We start from the raw sequence: 20,027 nt of genomic DNA on the forward strand, positions 1-20,027 counted from the left end.
TGAAAAATAATGGACTTTATGTAGTCCAAGGGGCTTTGAAACTGGCAAATGCTCGGCATTAAATGATGTCATCCACTGCCACTCTGTCAGCAGCTCAGAAAAGGCCCTCATTTGGAAATGAGGCTGTAGTTATGATGAGGTCATGAGGGTGCAGCCAGCATTCCTGATGTCCTTATGAAGAGGGGAACATGGACACACGAGGAGAAGGCCGTGTGAGGATGAGGGCAGAAGCCTCATCTCCAAGCTGAAGACACTAAGGGAGCCACGAGGAGAGCAGCAGATTCTTCCTCTTGGCTCTCAGAAAGAACCAGCCCCTAAGACAGCTTGGTGCTGGGCTTCCCAGACTCCATACCCGTGGGGCAACATTATTTCTGTTGTTGTGAGGCCCTTGGTTTAGGGTGCTTTGTTACAGCAGCCCTAGGAAGCAGTCTCCCTTACATTTTATTTATAATTTTATGTAAGTTATACAAGTTTCATATATACAGATTTAGTAACATAGTGGCACTTCCCCCCTCTCTTCGCTCCCACCCACACACTCTAACACTTCCTATGCCTCCCTCTTGGTGTCCCACTCTTAGTTTTTGCAATGATATATTTTCAGTATACTTAATTATCATGTAGCTAACCCTATTCTATGTTAAAAATTTCAACAAATAGTATGAAGAGAAAGAACACAAAACACTGTTCCTCAGTGGAAGAGACAAGGGCTATAAGCAGCCATTGATTCTCAAAATGCCTATTTCACTCCAGTGCATTATATTTCAGTACTCTGTTAGGTACATCAGATGAGGAAAAACATATGATATTAGCCTTTTTGGGAGTAGCTTATTTCACTAAATATAATGGTTTCCAGATGCATCCATCTTGCTGCAAAAGACAGGATTTCAATTTTATTTTTACAGCTGAGTGGTACTCCATATTGTATATATACCATAATTTCTTTATCTAGTCAACAGTTGATGGACATCTGGGTTGATTCCATAGCTTAGCTATTGTGAATTGCGTTGCAGTGAGCATGGGAGTACAGATAACACTTTCAGATGCCGATTTCTTTTAGTTTGGGTAAATCCCCAAGAGTGGGATGGCTGGATCATACGGTAGGTCTATATTCAGGTTTCTGAGGTGTCTCCATACTGTCTTCCACAGTGGCTGCACCAGTTTACATTCCCAACTACAATGGACCAGGGTAACTCTTTTCCCACATCCTCATCAGCATTTGTCATTTAATTTCTGTATGAGAGCCATTCTAACTGGAGTGAGGGGACACCTTATTGTGTTTTTGATTTGCATTTCTCTGATGGCTAGTGATCCTGAGCATTTTCTCAAGTGTCTGTTGGCCATTTGAATTTCCTCTCTTGAAAAATGCCTGTTCAAGTGCTTTGCTCATTTTTTAAGTGGATTGTTTATTTTGTTGTTGTTGAATTTCTTGAGCTCTTTATAGATTCTGGATGTTAACCCTTTATCAGTTGTGTAGCTTGGAGATAATTTCTCCCATTCTGTTGGTTGCCTCTTCATTTTGCTGAGTGTTTCTTTTGTAGTGCAGAAGCTTCTTGGCTTGATGTAATCCCAAATGTCTATTTTGATTTTGATTGCCTGTGCCTCTGGGGTCTTTTCCAAGAACTCTTTGCCTATGCCAATATCTTGCAGAGTTTCCCCAGTGTTCTCTAATGATTTGATGGTGTCAGGTTACAGATTTAGGTCTTTGATCCATTTTGAGTGTGTGAGGTATAAGGTAGGGGTAAAGTTTCATCCTTCTGCACATGAAGATCCAGTTTCCCCAGCACCATTTGTTAAAGAGACTGTCCTTGCTCCATGGATTTCAGGTTTTCATCTTAAAGGATATTGTATGTTATCAAATGCTTTCTCTGCAACTATTAAGATAACCATATGGTTTTGTTCTTCCATTTGTTAATGTGGTGTATTACATTTATTGATTTGCGAATGCTGAACCATCCCTGCATGACAGGGATAAATCCCACTTGGTCCCGGTGAATGATCTTTCTGATATGTTGTTGGATTCCATTAGGTAATATTTTGTTGATGATTTTTGCATCTATGTTCAATGGGGATATTGTTCTACAGTTATCATTCTCTGTTGCATCTTTTTCAGGTTTAGGTATTAAAGTGATACAGACTTCATAGAAGGAGTTTGGGAGGATTCCACCCCACCTTTTAGTTGTTTTGAATAGCATGAAAGGAATTGGAATTATTTCTTTAAATATCTGGTAGAATTCAGCCATGAGGCTATCTGGTCCTGGGCTTTTCTTTGTTTGGGAGGATCTTTATTGGCTCAGTTTCTGTCTTGGTTACTGGTCTGTTTAGGTTTTCTCTGTCTACATGACTCAGTTTAGGTAGGTATGTGTGTTCAGCAATCTATCTATTTCTTTTAGGTTTCCTGGTTTGTTGGCATACAGCTCTTTGTAGTAATTTCTTATGATTCTTTTTTTTTTCTGTGGTGTCTGTTTTTACATGTCCTTTTTCATCTCTAATTTTATTGATTTGGGTCTTCTTTCTAATTTTTTTGGTTAATTGGTCTAATGGTATATCAATTTTTTTTTTTTTAAAAACTGGGTCTTTATTTCACTGATTTTTTTGTTTAAATTTTGTTTATTCTCTAATTTTAATCATTTCTTTCTTCCTACTAATTTTGGGTTTGAATTGTTGTTTTTCTAGATCCTTGAAACACATTGATCATTTATTTGGTACCTTTCCAATTTCTTCATGTAGGCACCCAATGCTATAAATTACCCTCTTAATACTACTTTTGCCATATCCCATAGGTTTTAATATGCTGTATTTTCGTGCTCATTTGTTTCCAGAAATTTTTTGATTTCTCGAGTGACCCACTGTGCATTCAGGAGCATGTTGTTCAGTCTCCCTGTATTTTCATATGATCTAAAGATTCTTGACTTGTTGATTTCCAGCTTTATTCCGTTGTGGTCAGAGAAAATGCATGGCATGATTTCAACTTTTTTGAATTTGCTGAGACTTGCTTTATGACCTAGCATATGGTCTATCCTAGAGAAAGTTCCATGCACTGATGAGAAGAATGTGTATTCTGCCACTGTAGGGTGTAAGGTTCTGTAGATATCCATTTGATCCATTTGTTCTGTAGTGTCAATTAACGCTGTTTCCTTGGTGATTTTCTGTCTGGTTGAACTGTCCATTGCTGAAAGTGGGGTATTAAAGTCCTCTGTTTCTATTGTATTGGAGTCTATGTCTCCCTTTAGTTCCCTTTAGTTTCTTTTAAATAGCCAGGTGCCCTGTAACTGGGTGCATATGCATTTATTATAGTCACATCTTCCTGTTGAGTTGATCCTTTAATCATTACATAGTGCCCTTCTTTGTTGCTTTTAAGTTTTTGTGTTACAGTTTATTTTGCCTGCTATTAAATGACAACACCACTTCTTTTTTGGTTTCTGTTAGTATGGAATATCTTTTTCTGTCCTTTTATTTTCAGTCTGCACATATCTTTGTTGGTGAGATGTATTTCTTGTAGGCAGCGAATAGATGGGTTTTGTTTTTTAATCCATTCAGCCAGTCTATATCTTTTAATTGGAGAGTTGGAGTCATTTACATTCAAGGTGACTATTGATAAGTAATGACTTAGCCCTGCTATTTTTCATAAGTATTCCTATTGTTTACTTTGGATTTCTTGTGTACTTCTACTGGGGGATTTTCTACCTTCTCATCATTTCATAATGATGGCCGTCTTTCTGTGTTTCTGTGTGTGGCAGATCCTTGAGCATTTTTTGTAAGGTTGTGTGAGTGATGACAAATTCTTTCAATTTCTGTTTGTTATAAAAGATCTTTATTGTACCTTAAGTCAAATTGAGAGCTTTGCAGGGTGTAATATTCTGGGTTGACATTTCTTTTCTCTTAAGACTTGGGCTATATCTCGTCATTCTCTCCTAGCCTGTAGGGTTTCTGATGAGAAATCTGCTGTCATTCTAATTGGAGATCCTCTCAAAGTTATCTGGTATTTTTCTCATGTATATTTTAAAACCTTTCCTTTTTTCAGTTTTATTGCTGAAAGTTTGATTACAATTGTTGTAGTGAAGATCTTTTCTTTTCATGACTATAAGGAGTTCTATACTATAAGTTCATGACTATAAGGAGTGCTTCTGTACTTGGATGCCCCTTTCTTTCTCCCAATTAGGAAGTTTTCTGTAATTATTTCATTAAAAATGCTTTCTTGTTCATTGTCTTTTTCCACACCTTCAGGAACTCCTAAGACCCATATGTTAGGTTGTTTGATAGTATCCCATAGATCTCCAACACTATCTTTTTATGTTTTCTATTTTTTTTTTTGGTCTGACTATAAGATTTCCAAAGATTTGTCTTCTGGTTTGGATATTCTTTCTTCTGCCTCACCAAGTTTGTTGTTGAGGCTTTCCTCCACATTTTTTATTTGATCTATTGAATTCTTAATTTCAGATATTTCATTTTTATTTCTCTTTAAAATCTCAATTTCATGGGAAAATTTTTCATTTGTGTCATGTATGGTTTTCTTTAGTATTAGTTTGAGTAATACTATCAGTTATTTTTTGAATTCCATTTCAGGCATTTCCTCAATCCTTCATCTTCACATTCGAGTATTGAAATGTTGTGTTCCTTTGTGGGGGTGCAGGGGTCATAGTGTCTTCCTTATTCTTGTTTCTTGAATTTCTGCATTTACTTTTAGGCATTTGTGAAGTTGATTTGTTTTTTTCTTCTGTTGGCTTTTATCTTTGAGTTATGAATCTGTGGCTTAGTGGAATGTCTGCTTTTTCAGCAAATACTAAGAGATGTGTGATGGGTGTGGCCAGGGAGTTCTGGTCAGTGCTCCAGGGTGAGGTGAGTTTCCAGGGTAATACCTAATTTGGGTGGGGTAGATATCAACACCCAGCTACACTCTGCGTTTTTTCATGAAACCATGGAGTTCCCAAGGACTCGGCACACAAGGCTTCTACAGTAACTGTGTCCAGAGGTTTCTCTTTGTTGAGCTAGCCTGTCCAGGCAGATACTCCCCTGAGAAGCTCCACCTAGGCATCTTGCTATCTCCCAGCCAGGCTTAAAGTCAGTGGGGACTGCAGCCCGTTCTCTCTGCTAGAATCTGTATCACATGTGCACACAAGAGCCTCTGGCTGAACGATGCTGCCTGCCTGCCACTGCTGCCACACTGCCGATTAGTTGTCCTGTCTCAGTCATCTGCTATGTGTGCAGCCAGAGCCTTCTGTGGCTGCTTCCCTAATCCAAAATGGCACCCACGCTCTCTCAGCCAAGCAGCGGGCGCTGTTTTGGGGAAATTGCAGGGAAACATACATCTCCCTCTACTTCCCCTGGGTTTGTGGGCAACCGCCAGGAAGCACCCAACCCCAGGACTCAGAGCCAGAGCCATACCATGCGCTCCCTCTGGCTGTGTACCATGGGCTGCTGCAGTCCGGTCTCATCTCTGTCTCAAACTGCTGGGCGCTACAGCTGTGCTCCTGCTCCTGCTCCCTGTCTGCACCCTCATACAGCTCCAGGCCTTTTCACCTCCTCCCGTAGGACTACCAGTGCGCTTTTCTCTCCAGTTCTCCCCCGACAGTGCACTTCCTACAATTTTTTCTTCGCTATTTATCCTTATCCCAGTGAAGCATGTCGCTTCCTAATCTGCCCTCTTGGAATCCTTGATCCACTCTTTCTGCCCTGCATCTTCTTCCTCTCCTACCCCGTGGCCTCTGAACCTCCAAGAGCCATTGAGCATACTGGAACATCCCCACGGAGCCAGGTGGTAGACGCAGGGTTTCCCCACCCTCGGGTGAGAATCCTCATCCCTTCTTGGGTGGTGTGTGCACACCTTCTTCTGTGGTGTGTGGTAGAGTGGTTTGGCCTCTTGTGAGTTGGTGAGTATCAAGTTTGAGTCCAAGGTTACTGACTGATTTTGACCCACGCCAGACAGTTCTTCATGAGCTCTCTTTTTAGTCTCATTGATTTTGTTTTTAGTGTGCTCTGTTCCCTTTTTATTTTCATGTAATAACTGTAGATTTTAAAAATATATATTTATTTTGGTTTTATTTGAAAGCCAGAGAGACACAGAGAGATAAAGAGATAGATGGAAATCTTACATCTGCTAGTTCACTCTCCAAATGCCTACAGCAGCCAGGGTTCGACCAGGCTGAAGCTAGGAGCCCAGAACTCAGTCTGGGTCTCTTCTACGTGGGTGGCAGAGGACCAAGTACTTGAACTGCCTCCCATGGTGAATATTAGTAGAAAGGTGGATTGTGGCTGGGCACTGAGGGCTTTCCAGGACTCACCCAGGTCCTTGACTTTGCTTCAAGTAGGAATTCAGCAGTGAGTCGAAGAAGAGTATCAGTGAGAATAGGATAGTGAACAGTCAGCGCAAGCAGAAACACATTCTACAGACAGAGTGAGGCCTATTTGGAGGGTAGTGACCCTGTCTCTGAACTGTGTTAACATTGTGTGGGTCACTTAATGAAAGAGGAGGTAATTTTTAATAAGAGAATTATTCTCATAAGGTGGGAGGATATTGATGGATTTTCTGGGAAGTAGGGAGATATTTCCAAGAATCTAGCTACTGTGCGTTTTTCCTCCTTATATGGCCTGATGCTTCCTGTCATGGTGGCTGGTAGCTGTGTCATTTAGCATTACAATGAGCATTTGATGAGCCATAAGTCAACTTAGGTCAGCCTTGGACCCCTAAACTGATATAAACCTGGTCCAGGCATGTGTTTGTTTATCTTCAGCGCAAGGGGAACCAAACCCATGTCCTGTAGGCCTTGAGATATCAGGAATGACCCCCAGGAGGCACAACTACTCCCTCTGCCTTCCTGTCTCAGAAATGGAAGATCTGAGACTCAAACCAGGCAGTGAGATTTGGGATGTGGACGTCTCAAGGGGCCACTTAACCACTGTGCCAAATGCCTGTCCCTAGTGGCAGATCTAAAACAAAACAAAACAAAACAAAACAAAAACAAAACAAACAAACAAAAAAAACCGGGGCAGGCCTGTGGTACAGCAGGTTAAGATGCCTCCTGCAATGCTCTCATCCCATACTGGAACACTGGTTTGAGTCCCAGATGCTCCATTTCCAGTTCAGCTCTCTGCTAATGCACCAGGGCAGGCAGCAAGAAGGTGGCGCAAGTACTGGGGCCATTGCCACACACAGGGGAGACCCATACTTCTGGCTTCTGCTTGGCCAGCCCCGGCCATTGTGGCCATTTGGGAAGTGAACCAGCAGATGGAAGATCTCTCTCTCTTTCTCTCTCTTACTTTGGGTAGCTACCTTTCAAACAAATAAAACTTTAAAAAGGAAAGTAATAATGTCTTTTTTTATTATTTTTATATTTATTTATTTATTGACAGTCAGAGTAGACAGAGAGAGAGAGAGAGAGAGAGAGAGAAAGGTCTTCCTTTTGCTGTTGGTTCACCCTCCAATGGCTGCCGCGGCTGGCGCACTGCAGCCGGCGCACTGCAGCCGGCGCATCACACTGATCCGAAGCCAGGAGCCAGGTGCTTCTCCTGGTCTCCCATGTGGGTGCAGGGCCCAAGTACTTGGGCCATCCTCCACTAAACTCCTGGGCCATAGCAGAGAGCTGGCCTGGAAGAGGGGCAACCAGGACAGAATCCGGCACCCCGACTGGGACTAGAACCCGGTGTGCCGGCGCTGCTAGGTGGAGGATTAGCCTAGTGAGCCGCGGCGCCGGCCTGCAATAATGTCTTCATATGGACTCCAAATCACAAGTATTATGCAAAGGAACCTCTTTCTCACTGCCCAGTTTTCATGGGGTCCTTGGCTCTGCTGCCTTTGAAAAGTCCTGCGCATAAGACGCATTGGAAGATCAGATCAGAGACGTAAGTTTAGCAAAGGATGTGTGGCCATGCACCGCGTCCTGGCCTGAGCACTGGGCCTGCACGCTGTGTCAGCTTCGAGTCAGCAGCTGAGGGTTGGCAGGGACGCACTGCTACTGCTGCTCCTCAGATGCCGCCCGCTATTCGTAAATGAGCGCTCCTGGCAGCGTGCCAGCAGTGCACTATTTACACTTCTAGCTAGGGTCAGTCCAGGCCCCTAGGCTAGAGGAGGAACCTTGACTTGGACCCTGGTTATTCCTGCACCTGGACCTCGCTCCCGAGGAGAGTGATGGGACTCTGCTGTGTAGTAAGTGGCATAGCCCCAGACTTTACACGCTGAAACTGTGACCCACAATGGGAGTGTAGGGCAGTTAGGAACGTGTAAGGTTGGGATCCTTATCTGGCAGAATTGGAAGCCTCAGAGAAAGGAAAGAGTACATGCGTGTTTCTATCTCTACCCTGTGAGGACATGGCAAGAAGGTGCCATCTGTAACCCAAGGAGAGAGCCCTCTCTACACATTGACCCTGCTGGCACCTTAAGCTTTGCAACTGTGAGGAAACATGATTCGATTGCTTTAGCACCCAGTTGTGGTATTCAGTCATTGCAGCTGATAAGAGAGCCCCTGGTCAGGTGGACATCTGAGAGCAGAGGGCACCCATGATGCCTGGTTCAAGTATTGCCCAACAGGGAGGAACGTCTGGTGGGAAACTCCCATGTTTGCTCGGACAGGAAGTTGGAGGAAGCAGTCTTGTTGATGTTTTTGTACCACTGTGGCCTGGAAACACATTCTACCCATGACTGTTGGCATGGCAGGGAGGACTGAGTAACTGTTGACTGCCAAGCCTCCTGTGGCCTCAGGGTGAGAGTGGGATAAGCTTCCAGTCTTCCATGTGTGCCCAAGTAAGGGCACATGGTTAACTATGCAAGGTATTTGGGCCCAAGGGAGTGCAGTGGCAGAGATGAGGAATTCTGTCCAGTGTGGGATCTGATTAGACCATGGTTCCATACCAACCAGTGCAGGGGCCTGGGGGGACATGGCACATCACTAGCAGAGGCCAGCAGGGGACAGGAGATGGCTGTGAAGCAGACGTTCCTGCCCCACTGACCCCCAAATGCCATTTTGTGCTCCCAGAATTTAGACTGCACGTTGGGAGAATGGCAGAGAGAGACAGAACCCTTAATCTGACTGAGTATACAACTGAAGTGGCCAAGCTTACTAGGAACTGACTGGATCACATTACTGCTGCCAGCTAACACCCAGAGTTCCTGCTAGAAATGGAGTCTCCTCCTTCCGCACGTGAGTCTATGGCATGTGCAAATTCCTACTGGCAACAGGCAGGTGTCCTGTTCTCTGGAGTGCAAATCTCACCTTTACCTCATGTCATTTCCGGTGTGGTCTTCGCTTGCGTCTCCTGAGGTATCTTGGGGTCATGGGTCGGCTGATGGTGACTGTCAACTTTTCAGCCAGAGGTGGGCGTGGGGTGTCCCGGCAGCTTAAAGAGGACCTGCATTTTGCCAGCTGACCCTTTTGGACTACCTTTGTGGTGGGCTGTAGTTCACGTCAATGATAATAGCTAAGTTCCCTGTTACGAAAGGCACTCCCCATGGAAGCCCAGGCTCACACATTGCCAGGATAAATGTGGTGGTCTCCTGCCCCTGCCTGTCAGTGTGTGGAGAAGTCCCATCACATTCTCACCAGTAATTTACGGAATTGCTTCCATTTGCCCACAGGGGAGTCAAGGTCTTCACTTGACCTTGTTGAGCTGCTTGCTGGGGACTTTTGTATGAAGACATCTTCCCTAGCTTTTGTGTGTTCACATTTGCCTCAGTGGTGAATCTTGGGCTTCTCTAAGAACCCTTATCCTGGTCCCAGAGGGAAAGTGAGTCTGAACATGAGAATTCACACGCCATGCTGGGAGAGGTGTAAGTCAGACAGGGTTTGAATGAAACATTGCCATCTGATTTGAGGATAAGATTAGCATGAAATTAAACCAAAATAACTCATTGCTAATCTATTGAGAGAAGGTTCTGCAGTTATCTCTCTTTTCTCAAGAGCATTTGGAAAAAAAAGAAGGAAGATACGGAAATTCACAATTATGATCTGATCTCATGTCAAGCACAAAAGCTTTGTAGCCAGGGTCAGGAAGCCAGGTGCCTGCTGCTACCTGACGTCTGTTCTCACCAATAGCAGGGTTTTCAGGACACACCAGCTTTTCATTCATTTATTTCATTTTATGTATTTATTTGAGAGGTAGAATGATAGAGGGAGAGACAGAGATAAAGGTCTTCCATCTGCTGGTTCACTCCCCAAATGGGTGCAATGGTTGGAGCTGGGCGGATCTGAAGCCAGGAACCAGGACTTTCTTCAGGGTCTCCCATGGGAGTGCAGGGGCCCAAGCTCCTCAGCCATCTTCCAGTGCTTTCTCAGGCCATCAATAGAGAGCTCAATTGAAGAGGAGCAGCAGGGACAGAATCAGGGCCAGATAGGATGCCAGCGCCACAGGCAGAGGATTAGCCTACCATGCTACAGCGCAGGCAACACACCCACTTTGGGTGAGGACCCCAGGCATCCGGAAAGTCACGCACAGCCACACAGAGGTGATCACCAATATTTCTGGTTAGTAGGAATTAAACAACCTGTTCCTCAGAACTGCAGAGCTGGAGCTCAGAGTCGAGTCCTCCGCAGAGGGTTGTGCGTCCTGGAGGACCACGTGGTGTCAGGGCTCCTGTGGGGTGGCGTGGGCAGGAACTCGGGTGCCTGCTCTGCTCCCTGGTGGGGGGGCGCGTGTTCTGCTCCCCCAGAGGCCTTGTCGTGCAGCACCTGATTACTGTTAACCAAATATACCCCATAGTAACCTCATACCTATCTCTGGGCTGCTCAGACACGAAAACCACCGTTTGCAATATCCTAACTCATTTAGTCTCAAGATGTTAATAATAACTAAAGGAAAAAATCTGCTTCATTCAGTGTTCAATGCAGATGTTAGTCTCATTCAGAACACTCTGACAGGTACACTCAGAGTGTTTGCGTGTCTGGGTACCATGTGGCTCAGTCAAGTTGACACATAAAATTAGCCATCACAGCACTCAAGGGGAACTACTACATCAGGAGTCCAGACAGGTGTGATCGAAAGCACGTTTTCTTTTTTTATTTTTTATATTTTTTGACAGGCAGAGTGGACAGTGAGAGAGAGAGACAGAGAGAAAGGTCTTCCTTTGCCGTTGGTTCACCCTCCAATGGCTGCCGCGGCTGGTGCGCTGCGGCCGGCGCACCGCGCCGGGACAGAATCCGGCACCCCAACTGGGACTAGAACCCGATGTGCCGGCGCCGCTAGGCGGAGGATTAGCCTAGTGAGCCGCGGCGCCGGCCGAAAGCACATTTTCTGTACTCTGTCTTTCCCTGTACCCCACAGGAGGCGACATCCCATGACTCCCAAGTACTTCGGTCACTGCCACCCATGTGGGAGATCCGGATTGAGTTCCAGCCCCTGACCTCAGTGTGGCCCAGCTCCAGATGTTGTGGGCATCTTTAAGGAAATGAATTAGTAGATAGAATCAATCTCCCCACCCCTCTTTTTAAAAATAAATAATTAAAAAAAATATATTGTGGGTGCTGGCAGTATGGCTCACTTGGCTAATCCTCCGCCTGCGGTGCCGGCATCCCATATGGGCACTGGGTTCTAGCCCCAGCTGCTCCTCTTCCAGTCCAGCTCTCTGATGTGGCCCGGGAGGGTAGTGGAGGATGGCCCAAGTGCTTGGGCCCTGCACCTGCACCGGAGACCAGGAGGAAGCACCTGGTTCCTGGCTTTGGATCGGCGTAGCCCCGGCCGTAGCAGCCATTTGGGGAGTGAACCAATGGAAGGAAGACCTTTGTCTCTCTCACTGTCTAACTCTGTCATATATACACACACACACACACACCAAGTGACCATTCTCCTGTTACAGTTGAGTAAGCTGAGAGTTAGTGAGTTAGTCAGGTGGCTCTGGGCTCGGATTCTGTCCTCTGAAGCTCCGGTGCTTTTCTGCTTACTCCCCTCTCTCTTTCCTCAGTGCATCTCTGTTTGCACTGTTAACTTGGCATCTACTGCAGATTCCTGAGTATTAGAGCTTCTTCCAGAGTGTCCTGACTGCCTGCCAGGATGAATTTCTAGCAAGAAGAGACAATTGTCCATCTTCAGCTCCAAGCCCAGCACTGTGCTTGGCATGTAGCAGATTCTCAATGCATATTTGCAACTCGAATCAAAATATCTTCATAGGAAGGCCATGGAGTTAGGCTTGGGGCACCAGGGCCCCTGAGACCCTTATTAGTTAATCCAGATTTTTGTCTTAAACCACAAAGCAACCTGTTGGCTTGTTGCCTGAAGATTAATCACACCCGCCCCCTGCTGTATCCTGCTCTGCCATCTCCATTATCATCTCCATCACCCACTCCAGAGGTCTTAGGAAGCAAAAGTAGAACCACAGGTCCTTATTGTTTTCTCAGTACTGGCTAAGGGCCTGTGGTTACTGTTAGAGCTTCCTTCGTCCAGCTTTTAAGCATGGACTTGAACAGGAGCCCAAGAAAATATGATTAAAAGCACATTTTTCATATTTATGTCTTTCCTGTAAGCCAGAGGAGAGCTGCAAAAAGGCCGACCGCTCTAACAAACAAGTATGGTTAGTAGACTCCACTCTTGCTGTGTGTGTGTTTTCATGGAGTAACACCCACACCCTCTCATAGAACCACGAGAAGGGCACTACCCTGAGGTTGTGAGAGGGAGGTGCTGGGCGACTGTGTGGGGGTGGGGGGCACTTTTCCTTTTTGTCTCTTGGGCTGGGTAGGAGGTTGTACATGAATAACACAGAGGTGGGAATACAGCGGAGGGTGGAAGAAACTGTGGAGTGCATTTTACTCAAGGTAAGGATGTGAGGGGCCATGTTTTGGTGCAGTGGGTTAAGTACCACTTGTGTCTCTGGCATCTAATATTGAAGTATATGTTTAAGTCCCAGCTGCTCCACTTCTGTTCCAGCTCCCTGCTGATACATCTGGGAGAGCAGTAATTGATGGCCCAAGTACTTGGGTCCCTGCCACCCACATGGGAGACTCAGGTGGAGTTTGAACTCCTGGCCCAGACTGGTCCAGCTTGGCCATTGCAGCCATTGGCGAGTGAACCAGTGGATGGAAGATCCCTCTCTCCCTCTCTGTTATTCTGCCTTTCAAATATGCAAAATAAACAAAATAAATATCTTTTAAAAAGACAAGGACATGGAAGTTATTAAAAAATGGTCCAGTGGGTTCACTGGGAGGCTTGGTCTTATGAATAACTATCTCTTTGAAAATTTTATTTATTTGGGGCTGGTGCTGTGGCGTAGTGGGTAAAGCTGCTGCCGACAGTGCTGTCTTCCCATACAGGCACAGATTCAAGTCCCAGCTGCTCCATTTCCAATCCAGCTCTCTGCTATGGCCTGGGAAAGCAGTAGAAGCTGGCCCAAGTCCTTGGGCCCCTGCACCCCCTTGGAAGACCCAGAGGAGGCTCCTGGCTCCTGGCTTCAGATCGGCGCAGCTCTGGCCATTGCTGCCAACTGGGGAGTGAACCAGCACATGGAAGACCTCTCTCTCTGCTTCTCCTCTCTCTGTATAACTCTGACTTTAAAATAAATAAATAAATCTTAAAAAAAATTATGTATTTAATTGATTAATGAGAGAGAGAGAGAGAGAGAAAAAAAAATCTTCGGCCAGCGCCGCAGCTCACTAGTCTAATCCTCTGCCTTGCGGCGCCGGTACACCAGGTTCTAGTCCTGGTTGGGGCGCCGGATTCTGTCCTGGTTGCCCCTCTTCCAGGCCAGCTTTCTGCTGTGGCCCGGGAGTGCAGTGGAGGATGGCCCAAGTACTTGGGCCTTGCACCCCATGGGAGACCAGGAGAAGCTCCTGGCTCCTGCCTTCGGATCAGCGTGGTGCGCTGGCTGCAGCGCGCTGGCCACGGCGGCCATTGGAGGGTGAACCAATGGCAAAAGGAGGACCTTTCTCTCTGTCTCTCTCTCTCACTGTCCACTCTGCCTGTCAAAAAATTAAAAAAAAAAAAATCTTCGTCCTGATGGTTTACTCCCTGAATGCCTGCAGCAGCCAGATCTGGGCCAGGCTGAGACCAGGAGCTGAGAACTCAGTCTGGCTCTCCCATGTGGGTGGCAGGGGTGCGTCCACTTGAGCCATAACCTGTTACCTCTCAGAGTTCACATTAGCAGGGAGCTGGAATCAGAAGTCAGCTGCCACTGGGACCTAGGCACTCTGATACGGGAGGCAGACCACCACACAAATACTCATCCCTGAATAAATACATCTTAAGGTTTTTGCACAAGTTGCTGTCATTTCTACTCTTCTCTATCCTGGTTAATGCAAAGAGGATGGATAAGTTTATTATGATATATTAAGAATTAAAGCCCAGGAACCAGTCTGTACTATAGAGCTGCTTCTGAGGCTGTTTTCCAAATTAAATTTTGATTCCAGCTGTTGGCATCTGTTGCTCTCTCTCCAGAGTCTCCCCCTGGGAGGCAGAAGCAGAGGTCAGATCCTAGTTACCCGTTTTCTTCTTCCTTGTCAGGAGGCGGTTAGCCTTCTTGTTCTCTGCCCTCTTCATCTACGTTAGGCAGAGCTGTCACCCAAGTACCTCTCGGATATGAATTAATAATCAAAATATTGGCTGATGAGAGATTGGCAGATAAGGACATTTTCAATGTTTTAGGAGAAGCTAGAAGAATGAAAACTCACTGCTGCTCAAAAATGTGATTTCTGGATTCTTGGCAGGTGTATCTGCATGGAGTTCATAGGGGGAGAACTTTCCTAGGGCCTCAGGTAGGAGTCTCACGTCAGACCACTTAGGGGTAGGATAATTGATAATGGTTGCAACAAGCAAGAGAACTCTCTCAATCTTTGACCGGCAGGTAGACCGTTAAGGAGACCAACTGCAGGGTAGCTTGGTAATTGAGATTCCAAAGATATGAACAAAGAGTTTTGGTTTTAAAGGTTTGATGACAATTTATCAGGTGAAGAAGTAAAACAAGAATATTCAAAGCCAGGAGGCACCACTGGATGGCAAAGGGGGGTGGGTGGGAATACATGTGTGTGCATGTAGTATGTATAATGATTGTGTTGGTATAGGTATTGGGAAATGGATTTGTGTATAAAGAGCAAAGTTGAACAGATAGGTGATTGGAGATTGGGTGGGCAGAAAATAAACCCAAAAATGAAAATAGATTTTTATATGAACATACGTGTTGAGATTTTAAATATTTGGTCAAGAAGGAAAATCGATAGTTGTAAATCTTTCCCCTGCTTTAGGATCTGTCGTGGGTTATTGCTGTTCACAGGATGACCAGTCCGGCTCTGAGTTAAATTTCTCTACCTTAAGACCCCTTTCCCTCTCTGCTGGTATCTGTTCAGCTTTATTCAACTCGTCCTCTGCTCCCAGCCAAGCTGTTGTCTTCAGGTCTTCACACATGCCTCGTGCTCACTTACATACGGGTTTCCTTTATGAGGCTGCTCTTCTCCTCCACAGCCTGCCCAGCCCAAGTGGTCTCTTGTTAGGGCTTCCCCAGTGAGTCCTGCTCACACGGATGCACCCCTTTTCTGCAATCAGGCATTCTCAAACACTAGATTGGTTCAAATTGGGAAAAAAAAATCCAATCCAACAGGGAGTTCTCAAAGGTCTAATAAACACATCTGAAAAAGCTGTCCGTCCTCATTAGTAGTCAATGAAATGCAAATTAAAGCAAATTAAATTAGCATTCGGGCAGCATTTTATAGCTTTTAAATTGACAGAAATGGAAAAATGCTAATAGACATAGTTGTCAAGGGTGTGAGGGATACAAATTGATGAGATTTCTAGAGAGATGCTTTGGCAACGTGAATCAAATATACATACCACAGAGTAGCCCACGTCTAGGGATTTACCATAAAATAGTAATGATAAACAAGTACCTCTATTTCTGATCATTCTATGTACAGCAGTATTTCAAGAGAGAAAAGTCAGATACTATGTAAAGGTTCAGTAATAAAGTAACATAATGCAATAACTGATAGTAAAACAGCCATATATTGGAATACCATGCAGCCACTGAGCAAAAACAAAACGAAAAAACGCTGGATCAATAATGATCATGACTATGATGTCCGATTATGATTTGGGTATCTTTAAGACCATCCTCAGTTCCAGTCATTTGCTAGGATATTCAAAGAGCTCAGCAAGCTGCTGTATTTCTGGTTAAAGTGAATGAATAAAAATCAGCAATGGGAAAAGGCACACAGGGAGTGGCCCGGGAGAGAGAAAGCACGGAGCATCTCGATGTCCTCTCTCAGGGGGGTCATGTGGAGAGCACTTGCTTCTGCCAGCAACAAGGTGTGACATTAGGAATGGAATATTGTCAGCCTGATCCTGGATTCCAGAGTTTTTACTGGACATTTTGGCCCCCCAGACATAGCTGACTTCATTCTCCAACCCCTCAAAAGATCAAGGTGATGCCACGTGGCTCAAAGCCTGCTCCATAATCTCCATTTTAGCATACTCCAGCATGGTGCAAGGCCCCCAGGTAAACAAAGGCATTCTTACCAGGGAGGGCATTCCATTGGCTTAGAATTTACCTCCCAGGAGCTGGGCACAAAGGACCAAACTTACCTGTAGTCTAGTTTAAGCTCTGGCTGCTCCAGCTTCTGAGATCCTTGAAAAATCAAGTCATTTTCAAGAGTAAGAGCTGTGCTTTGAACCCTAAATGAAGGCATCTTCCCCTCTTAGGCTTGCATGAGCAAATGAGCAGCTTCGTGATCACTTGGCTGTTTTACCAAAGCCTCTCCTGCTGTGACAGGACTCTGAGGTCTCTTGTCTGTTCCCTGCCTCTGGGTAGATTGGTGCTTGTGAAAACCAGAAACCTCGGGAATTTTAAAAATTCAGAATATTTAACTCAATGGCTAGAAAAACCTGATTTTAAAATGTTTATTATTTATTTTAAGAAAGCTTTTATTTAATAAATATAAATTTCATGGGTACAGCTTTTGGAATATAGCAGTTCTTCCTCCATACCCACCCTCCCACCCCCACTCCCGTCCCACCTCCTACTCCCTCTCCCATCCCATTCTTCATTAAGATTCATTTTCAATTATCTTTATATACAGAAGATAAACTCTATGCGAAGTAAATATTTCAACAGTTTGCACTCATACAGACACACAAAGTATAAAGTACTGTTTGAAGACAAATTTTACTGTTAATTTTCATAGTATAACTCATTAAGGACAGAGGTCCCACATGAGGAGCAAGTGTACAGTGAATCCTGTTGTTGATTTAACAACTGACACTCTTATTTATGACGTCAGTGATGACCTGAGGTTCTTGTCATGAGCAGCTAAGGCTATGGAAGCCTTTTGAGTCCACAAACTCCGACCTTATTTAGACATGGCTATAGTCCAAAGCGGAAGTTCTCTCCTCCCTTCAAAGAAAAGTACCTCCTTCTTTGATGGCCCCTTCATTCCACTGGGATCTCATTCAGAGATCTTTTATGTAGGCCATTTTTTGCCACAGTGTCTTGGCTTTCCATGCCTGCAATGCTCTTATGGGCTTTTTAGCCAGATCCGAATGCCTTAAGGGCTGATCCTGAGGCCAGAGTGGTTTACTGCATTTGTCATTTTATGAGTCTGCTGTGTGGCCTGCTTCCCATGTTGGATCATAGTCTCCTTTTTAATTCTATCTATTGTTATTAATAGACACTTGGTTTTATTTATGTGATCCCTTTGACACTTATTCCTATCTTTATTATCAGTTATGCACTTAAAATGATCATTTTAGCTAGTAAGACAGCATTAGTATCTGCCAACTTAATGGGATTTGGAGTCCCATAGCAAGTTTTTAGCTTTACCCTTAGGTGTAAGTCCTTGGGAACATGTGCCGAACTGTACATCTCCTCCCTCTCTTATTTCCACTCTTAGTTTTCACAGGGATAAATTTTCAATTGGATTTAAACACCTATGAATGATTTTGTGTTAAGTAAAGGGTTCAACCAATGGTATTAAGTAGAAAAAAATACTAAAAAGAATAAAATAATAAGCAGTTCCTTGACCGTCAGGACAAAGGCTGATCAAGTCATTGCTTCTCATAGTGTCACACTTCTACAGTTTCTTTTTAGGTGCTCAGTTATACAGATCAGGGAGAACATATGATATTTGTCCCTTTGGGATTGACTTATTTCACTCAGTATATTTTCCAGATTCCTCCATTTTGTTGCAAATGACTGGATTTCTTTTAATTGCTGTGTAGTATTCCATAGAGTACATATCCCATAATTTCTTTATCCAGCCTTCTGTTGACAGGAATTTAGGATGATTGCATGTCTTAGCTATTGTGAATTGAGCTGCAATAAAAATGGATGTGTAGATGGTTCATTATTTGCCAATTTAATTTCCCTTCAAGGAGTGGAATGGTGGGGTCATACAGTAGGACTATTATTTGGATTCCTAAGGTATCTCCAAACTGTCTTCCATAGTGGCTTTACCAGTCTGCATTTCCACGAACAATGGATTGGGGTACCTTTTCCCCCACATCTTCACCAGCATTTGTTGTTTGTGGATTTCTGTATGAAAGCCATTCTAACTGGGGTGAGGTGAAACCTCATTATGGTTTTGATTTGCATTTCCCTGACAGCCAGAGATCCTGAACATTTTTTCATGTGTCTGTTGGCCATCTGGATTTCCTCTTTTGAAAAATGTCTGTTTAAGTCCTTTGCCCATCTCTTAACTGAGTTGTTTGTTTTGTTGTTGTGGAGTTTCTTGATCTCTTTATGTATTCTGGTTATTAATCCTTTATCAGTTGCATAGTTTGTAAATGATTTCTCCCATTCTGCCAGTTGCCTCTTCACTTTCCTGACTGTGTCTTTTGCCTTACAGAAACTTCTCAATTTGATGTAACCCCGTTTGTTAATTTTGGCTTTGGTTGCCTGTACCTCTGGGGTCTTTTCCAAGAAATCTTTGTGCCAATATCTTGCAGGGTTTCTCCAATGTTGTCTAATAATTTGACGGTGTCAGGTTGTAGATTTAGATCTTTAATCCACGTTGAGTAGATTTTTGTGTAAGGTGTAAGGTAGGTGCCTTGCTTCATACTTCTGCACATGGAAATCCAGTTTTCCCAGCACCATTTGTTGAATAGACTGTCCTTACTTCAGGAATTGGTTTTAGCTCCTTGATCAAATATAAGTTGGCTGTAGATGTTTGGATTGATTTCTGGTGTTTTTGTTCTGTTCCATTGGTCTATCCATCTGTTTTTGTACCAGTACCAGGCTGTTTTGATTATAACTGCCCTGTAGTATGTCTTGAAATCTGGTATTGTGATGCCTCCATTTTTGTTTTTGTTGTACAAGATTGCTTTTGCTATTTGAGGTCTGCTGTGCTTTCTATGAATTTCAGCATAATTTTTTCCAGATCTGAGAAGAATGTCTTCGGTATTTTGATTGGAATCACATTGAATCTGTAAATTGCTTTTGACAGAATGGATTTTGATGATACTGATTCTTCTAATCCATGAACATGGAAGATTTTTCTATTTTTTTTGTATCTTCTATGCAGTGTTTTTAAATTCTCATAGAGATCTTTGACATCCTTGATTAAGTTCATTACAAGGTATTTGATTTTTTTTTTTTGGTAACTATTGTGAATGGGATTGATCTTAGAAGTTCTTTCTCAGCTGTGGCATTGTCTGTGTATACAAAGGTGGTTGATTTTTGGAACTGTAACAACAGACACCACAGAAATAAAAAGAATCATCAAAAATTACTACAAAGAGTTGTATGCCAACAAACTGGGAAACCTAGCAGAAATGGATAGATTGCTGGACACATACAGTCTACTTAAATTGGGCCATGAAAACATAGAAAACCTAAACAGACTGAAATTGAATTGGTAATAAAGGCCCTCCAAACAAAGAAAAGCCCAGGACCAGATGGCATCACCGCTGAATTCTTTTTTTTTTTTTTTTTTTTTTTTTTTTTTTTTTTTTTTTTTTTTTTGACAGGCAGAGTGGACAGTGAGAGAGAGAGAGAGAAAGGTCTTCCTTTTGCCATTGGTTCATCCTCCAATGGCGGCCGCCACGACCGGTGCATCGTGCTGATCCGAAGCCAGGAGCCAGGTGCTTCTCCTGGTCTCCATGCGGGTGCATGGCCCAAGCGCTTGGGCCATCCT

At 44.1% G+C, this 20,027-nt stretch overlaps 1 long non-coding RNA gene across 2 annotated transcripts in view; it reads left to right on the forward strand.

The window, feature by feature from the left end:
• Window positions 1-20,027, forward strand: part of LOC149127614 (uncharacterized) — a 67,874-nt gene that overhangs the window by 26,145 nt on the left and 21,702 nt on the right. The window contains exon 2 of one of the 2 annotated variants that reach the window (XR_016231797.1): window positions 8,967-9,251. The exons of the other annotated variant lie outside the window; for it this stretch is intronic. This is a non-coding gene — a long non-coding RNA (uncharacterized LOC149127614). The remainder of the gene's footprint in view (window positions 1-8,966; window positions 9,252-20,027) is intronic. 2 annotated transcript variants of the gene reach the window in all.

This window comes from Oryctolagus cuniculus, chromosome 3, assembly GCF_051225735.1.
Source record: "Oryctolagus cuniculus isolate XC-2025 breed Fujian yellow rabbit chromosome 3, ASM5122573v1, whole genome shotgun sequence".
NCBI lineage: Eukaryota > Metazoa > Chordata > Mammalia > Lagomorpha > Leporidae > Oryctolagus > Oryctolagus cuniculus.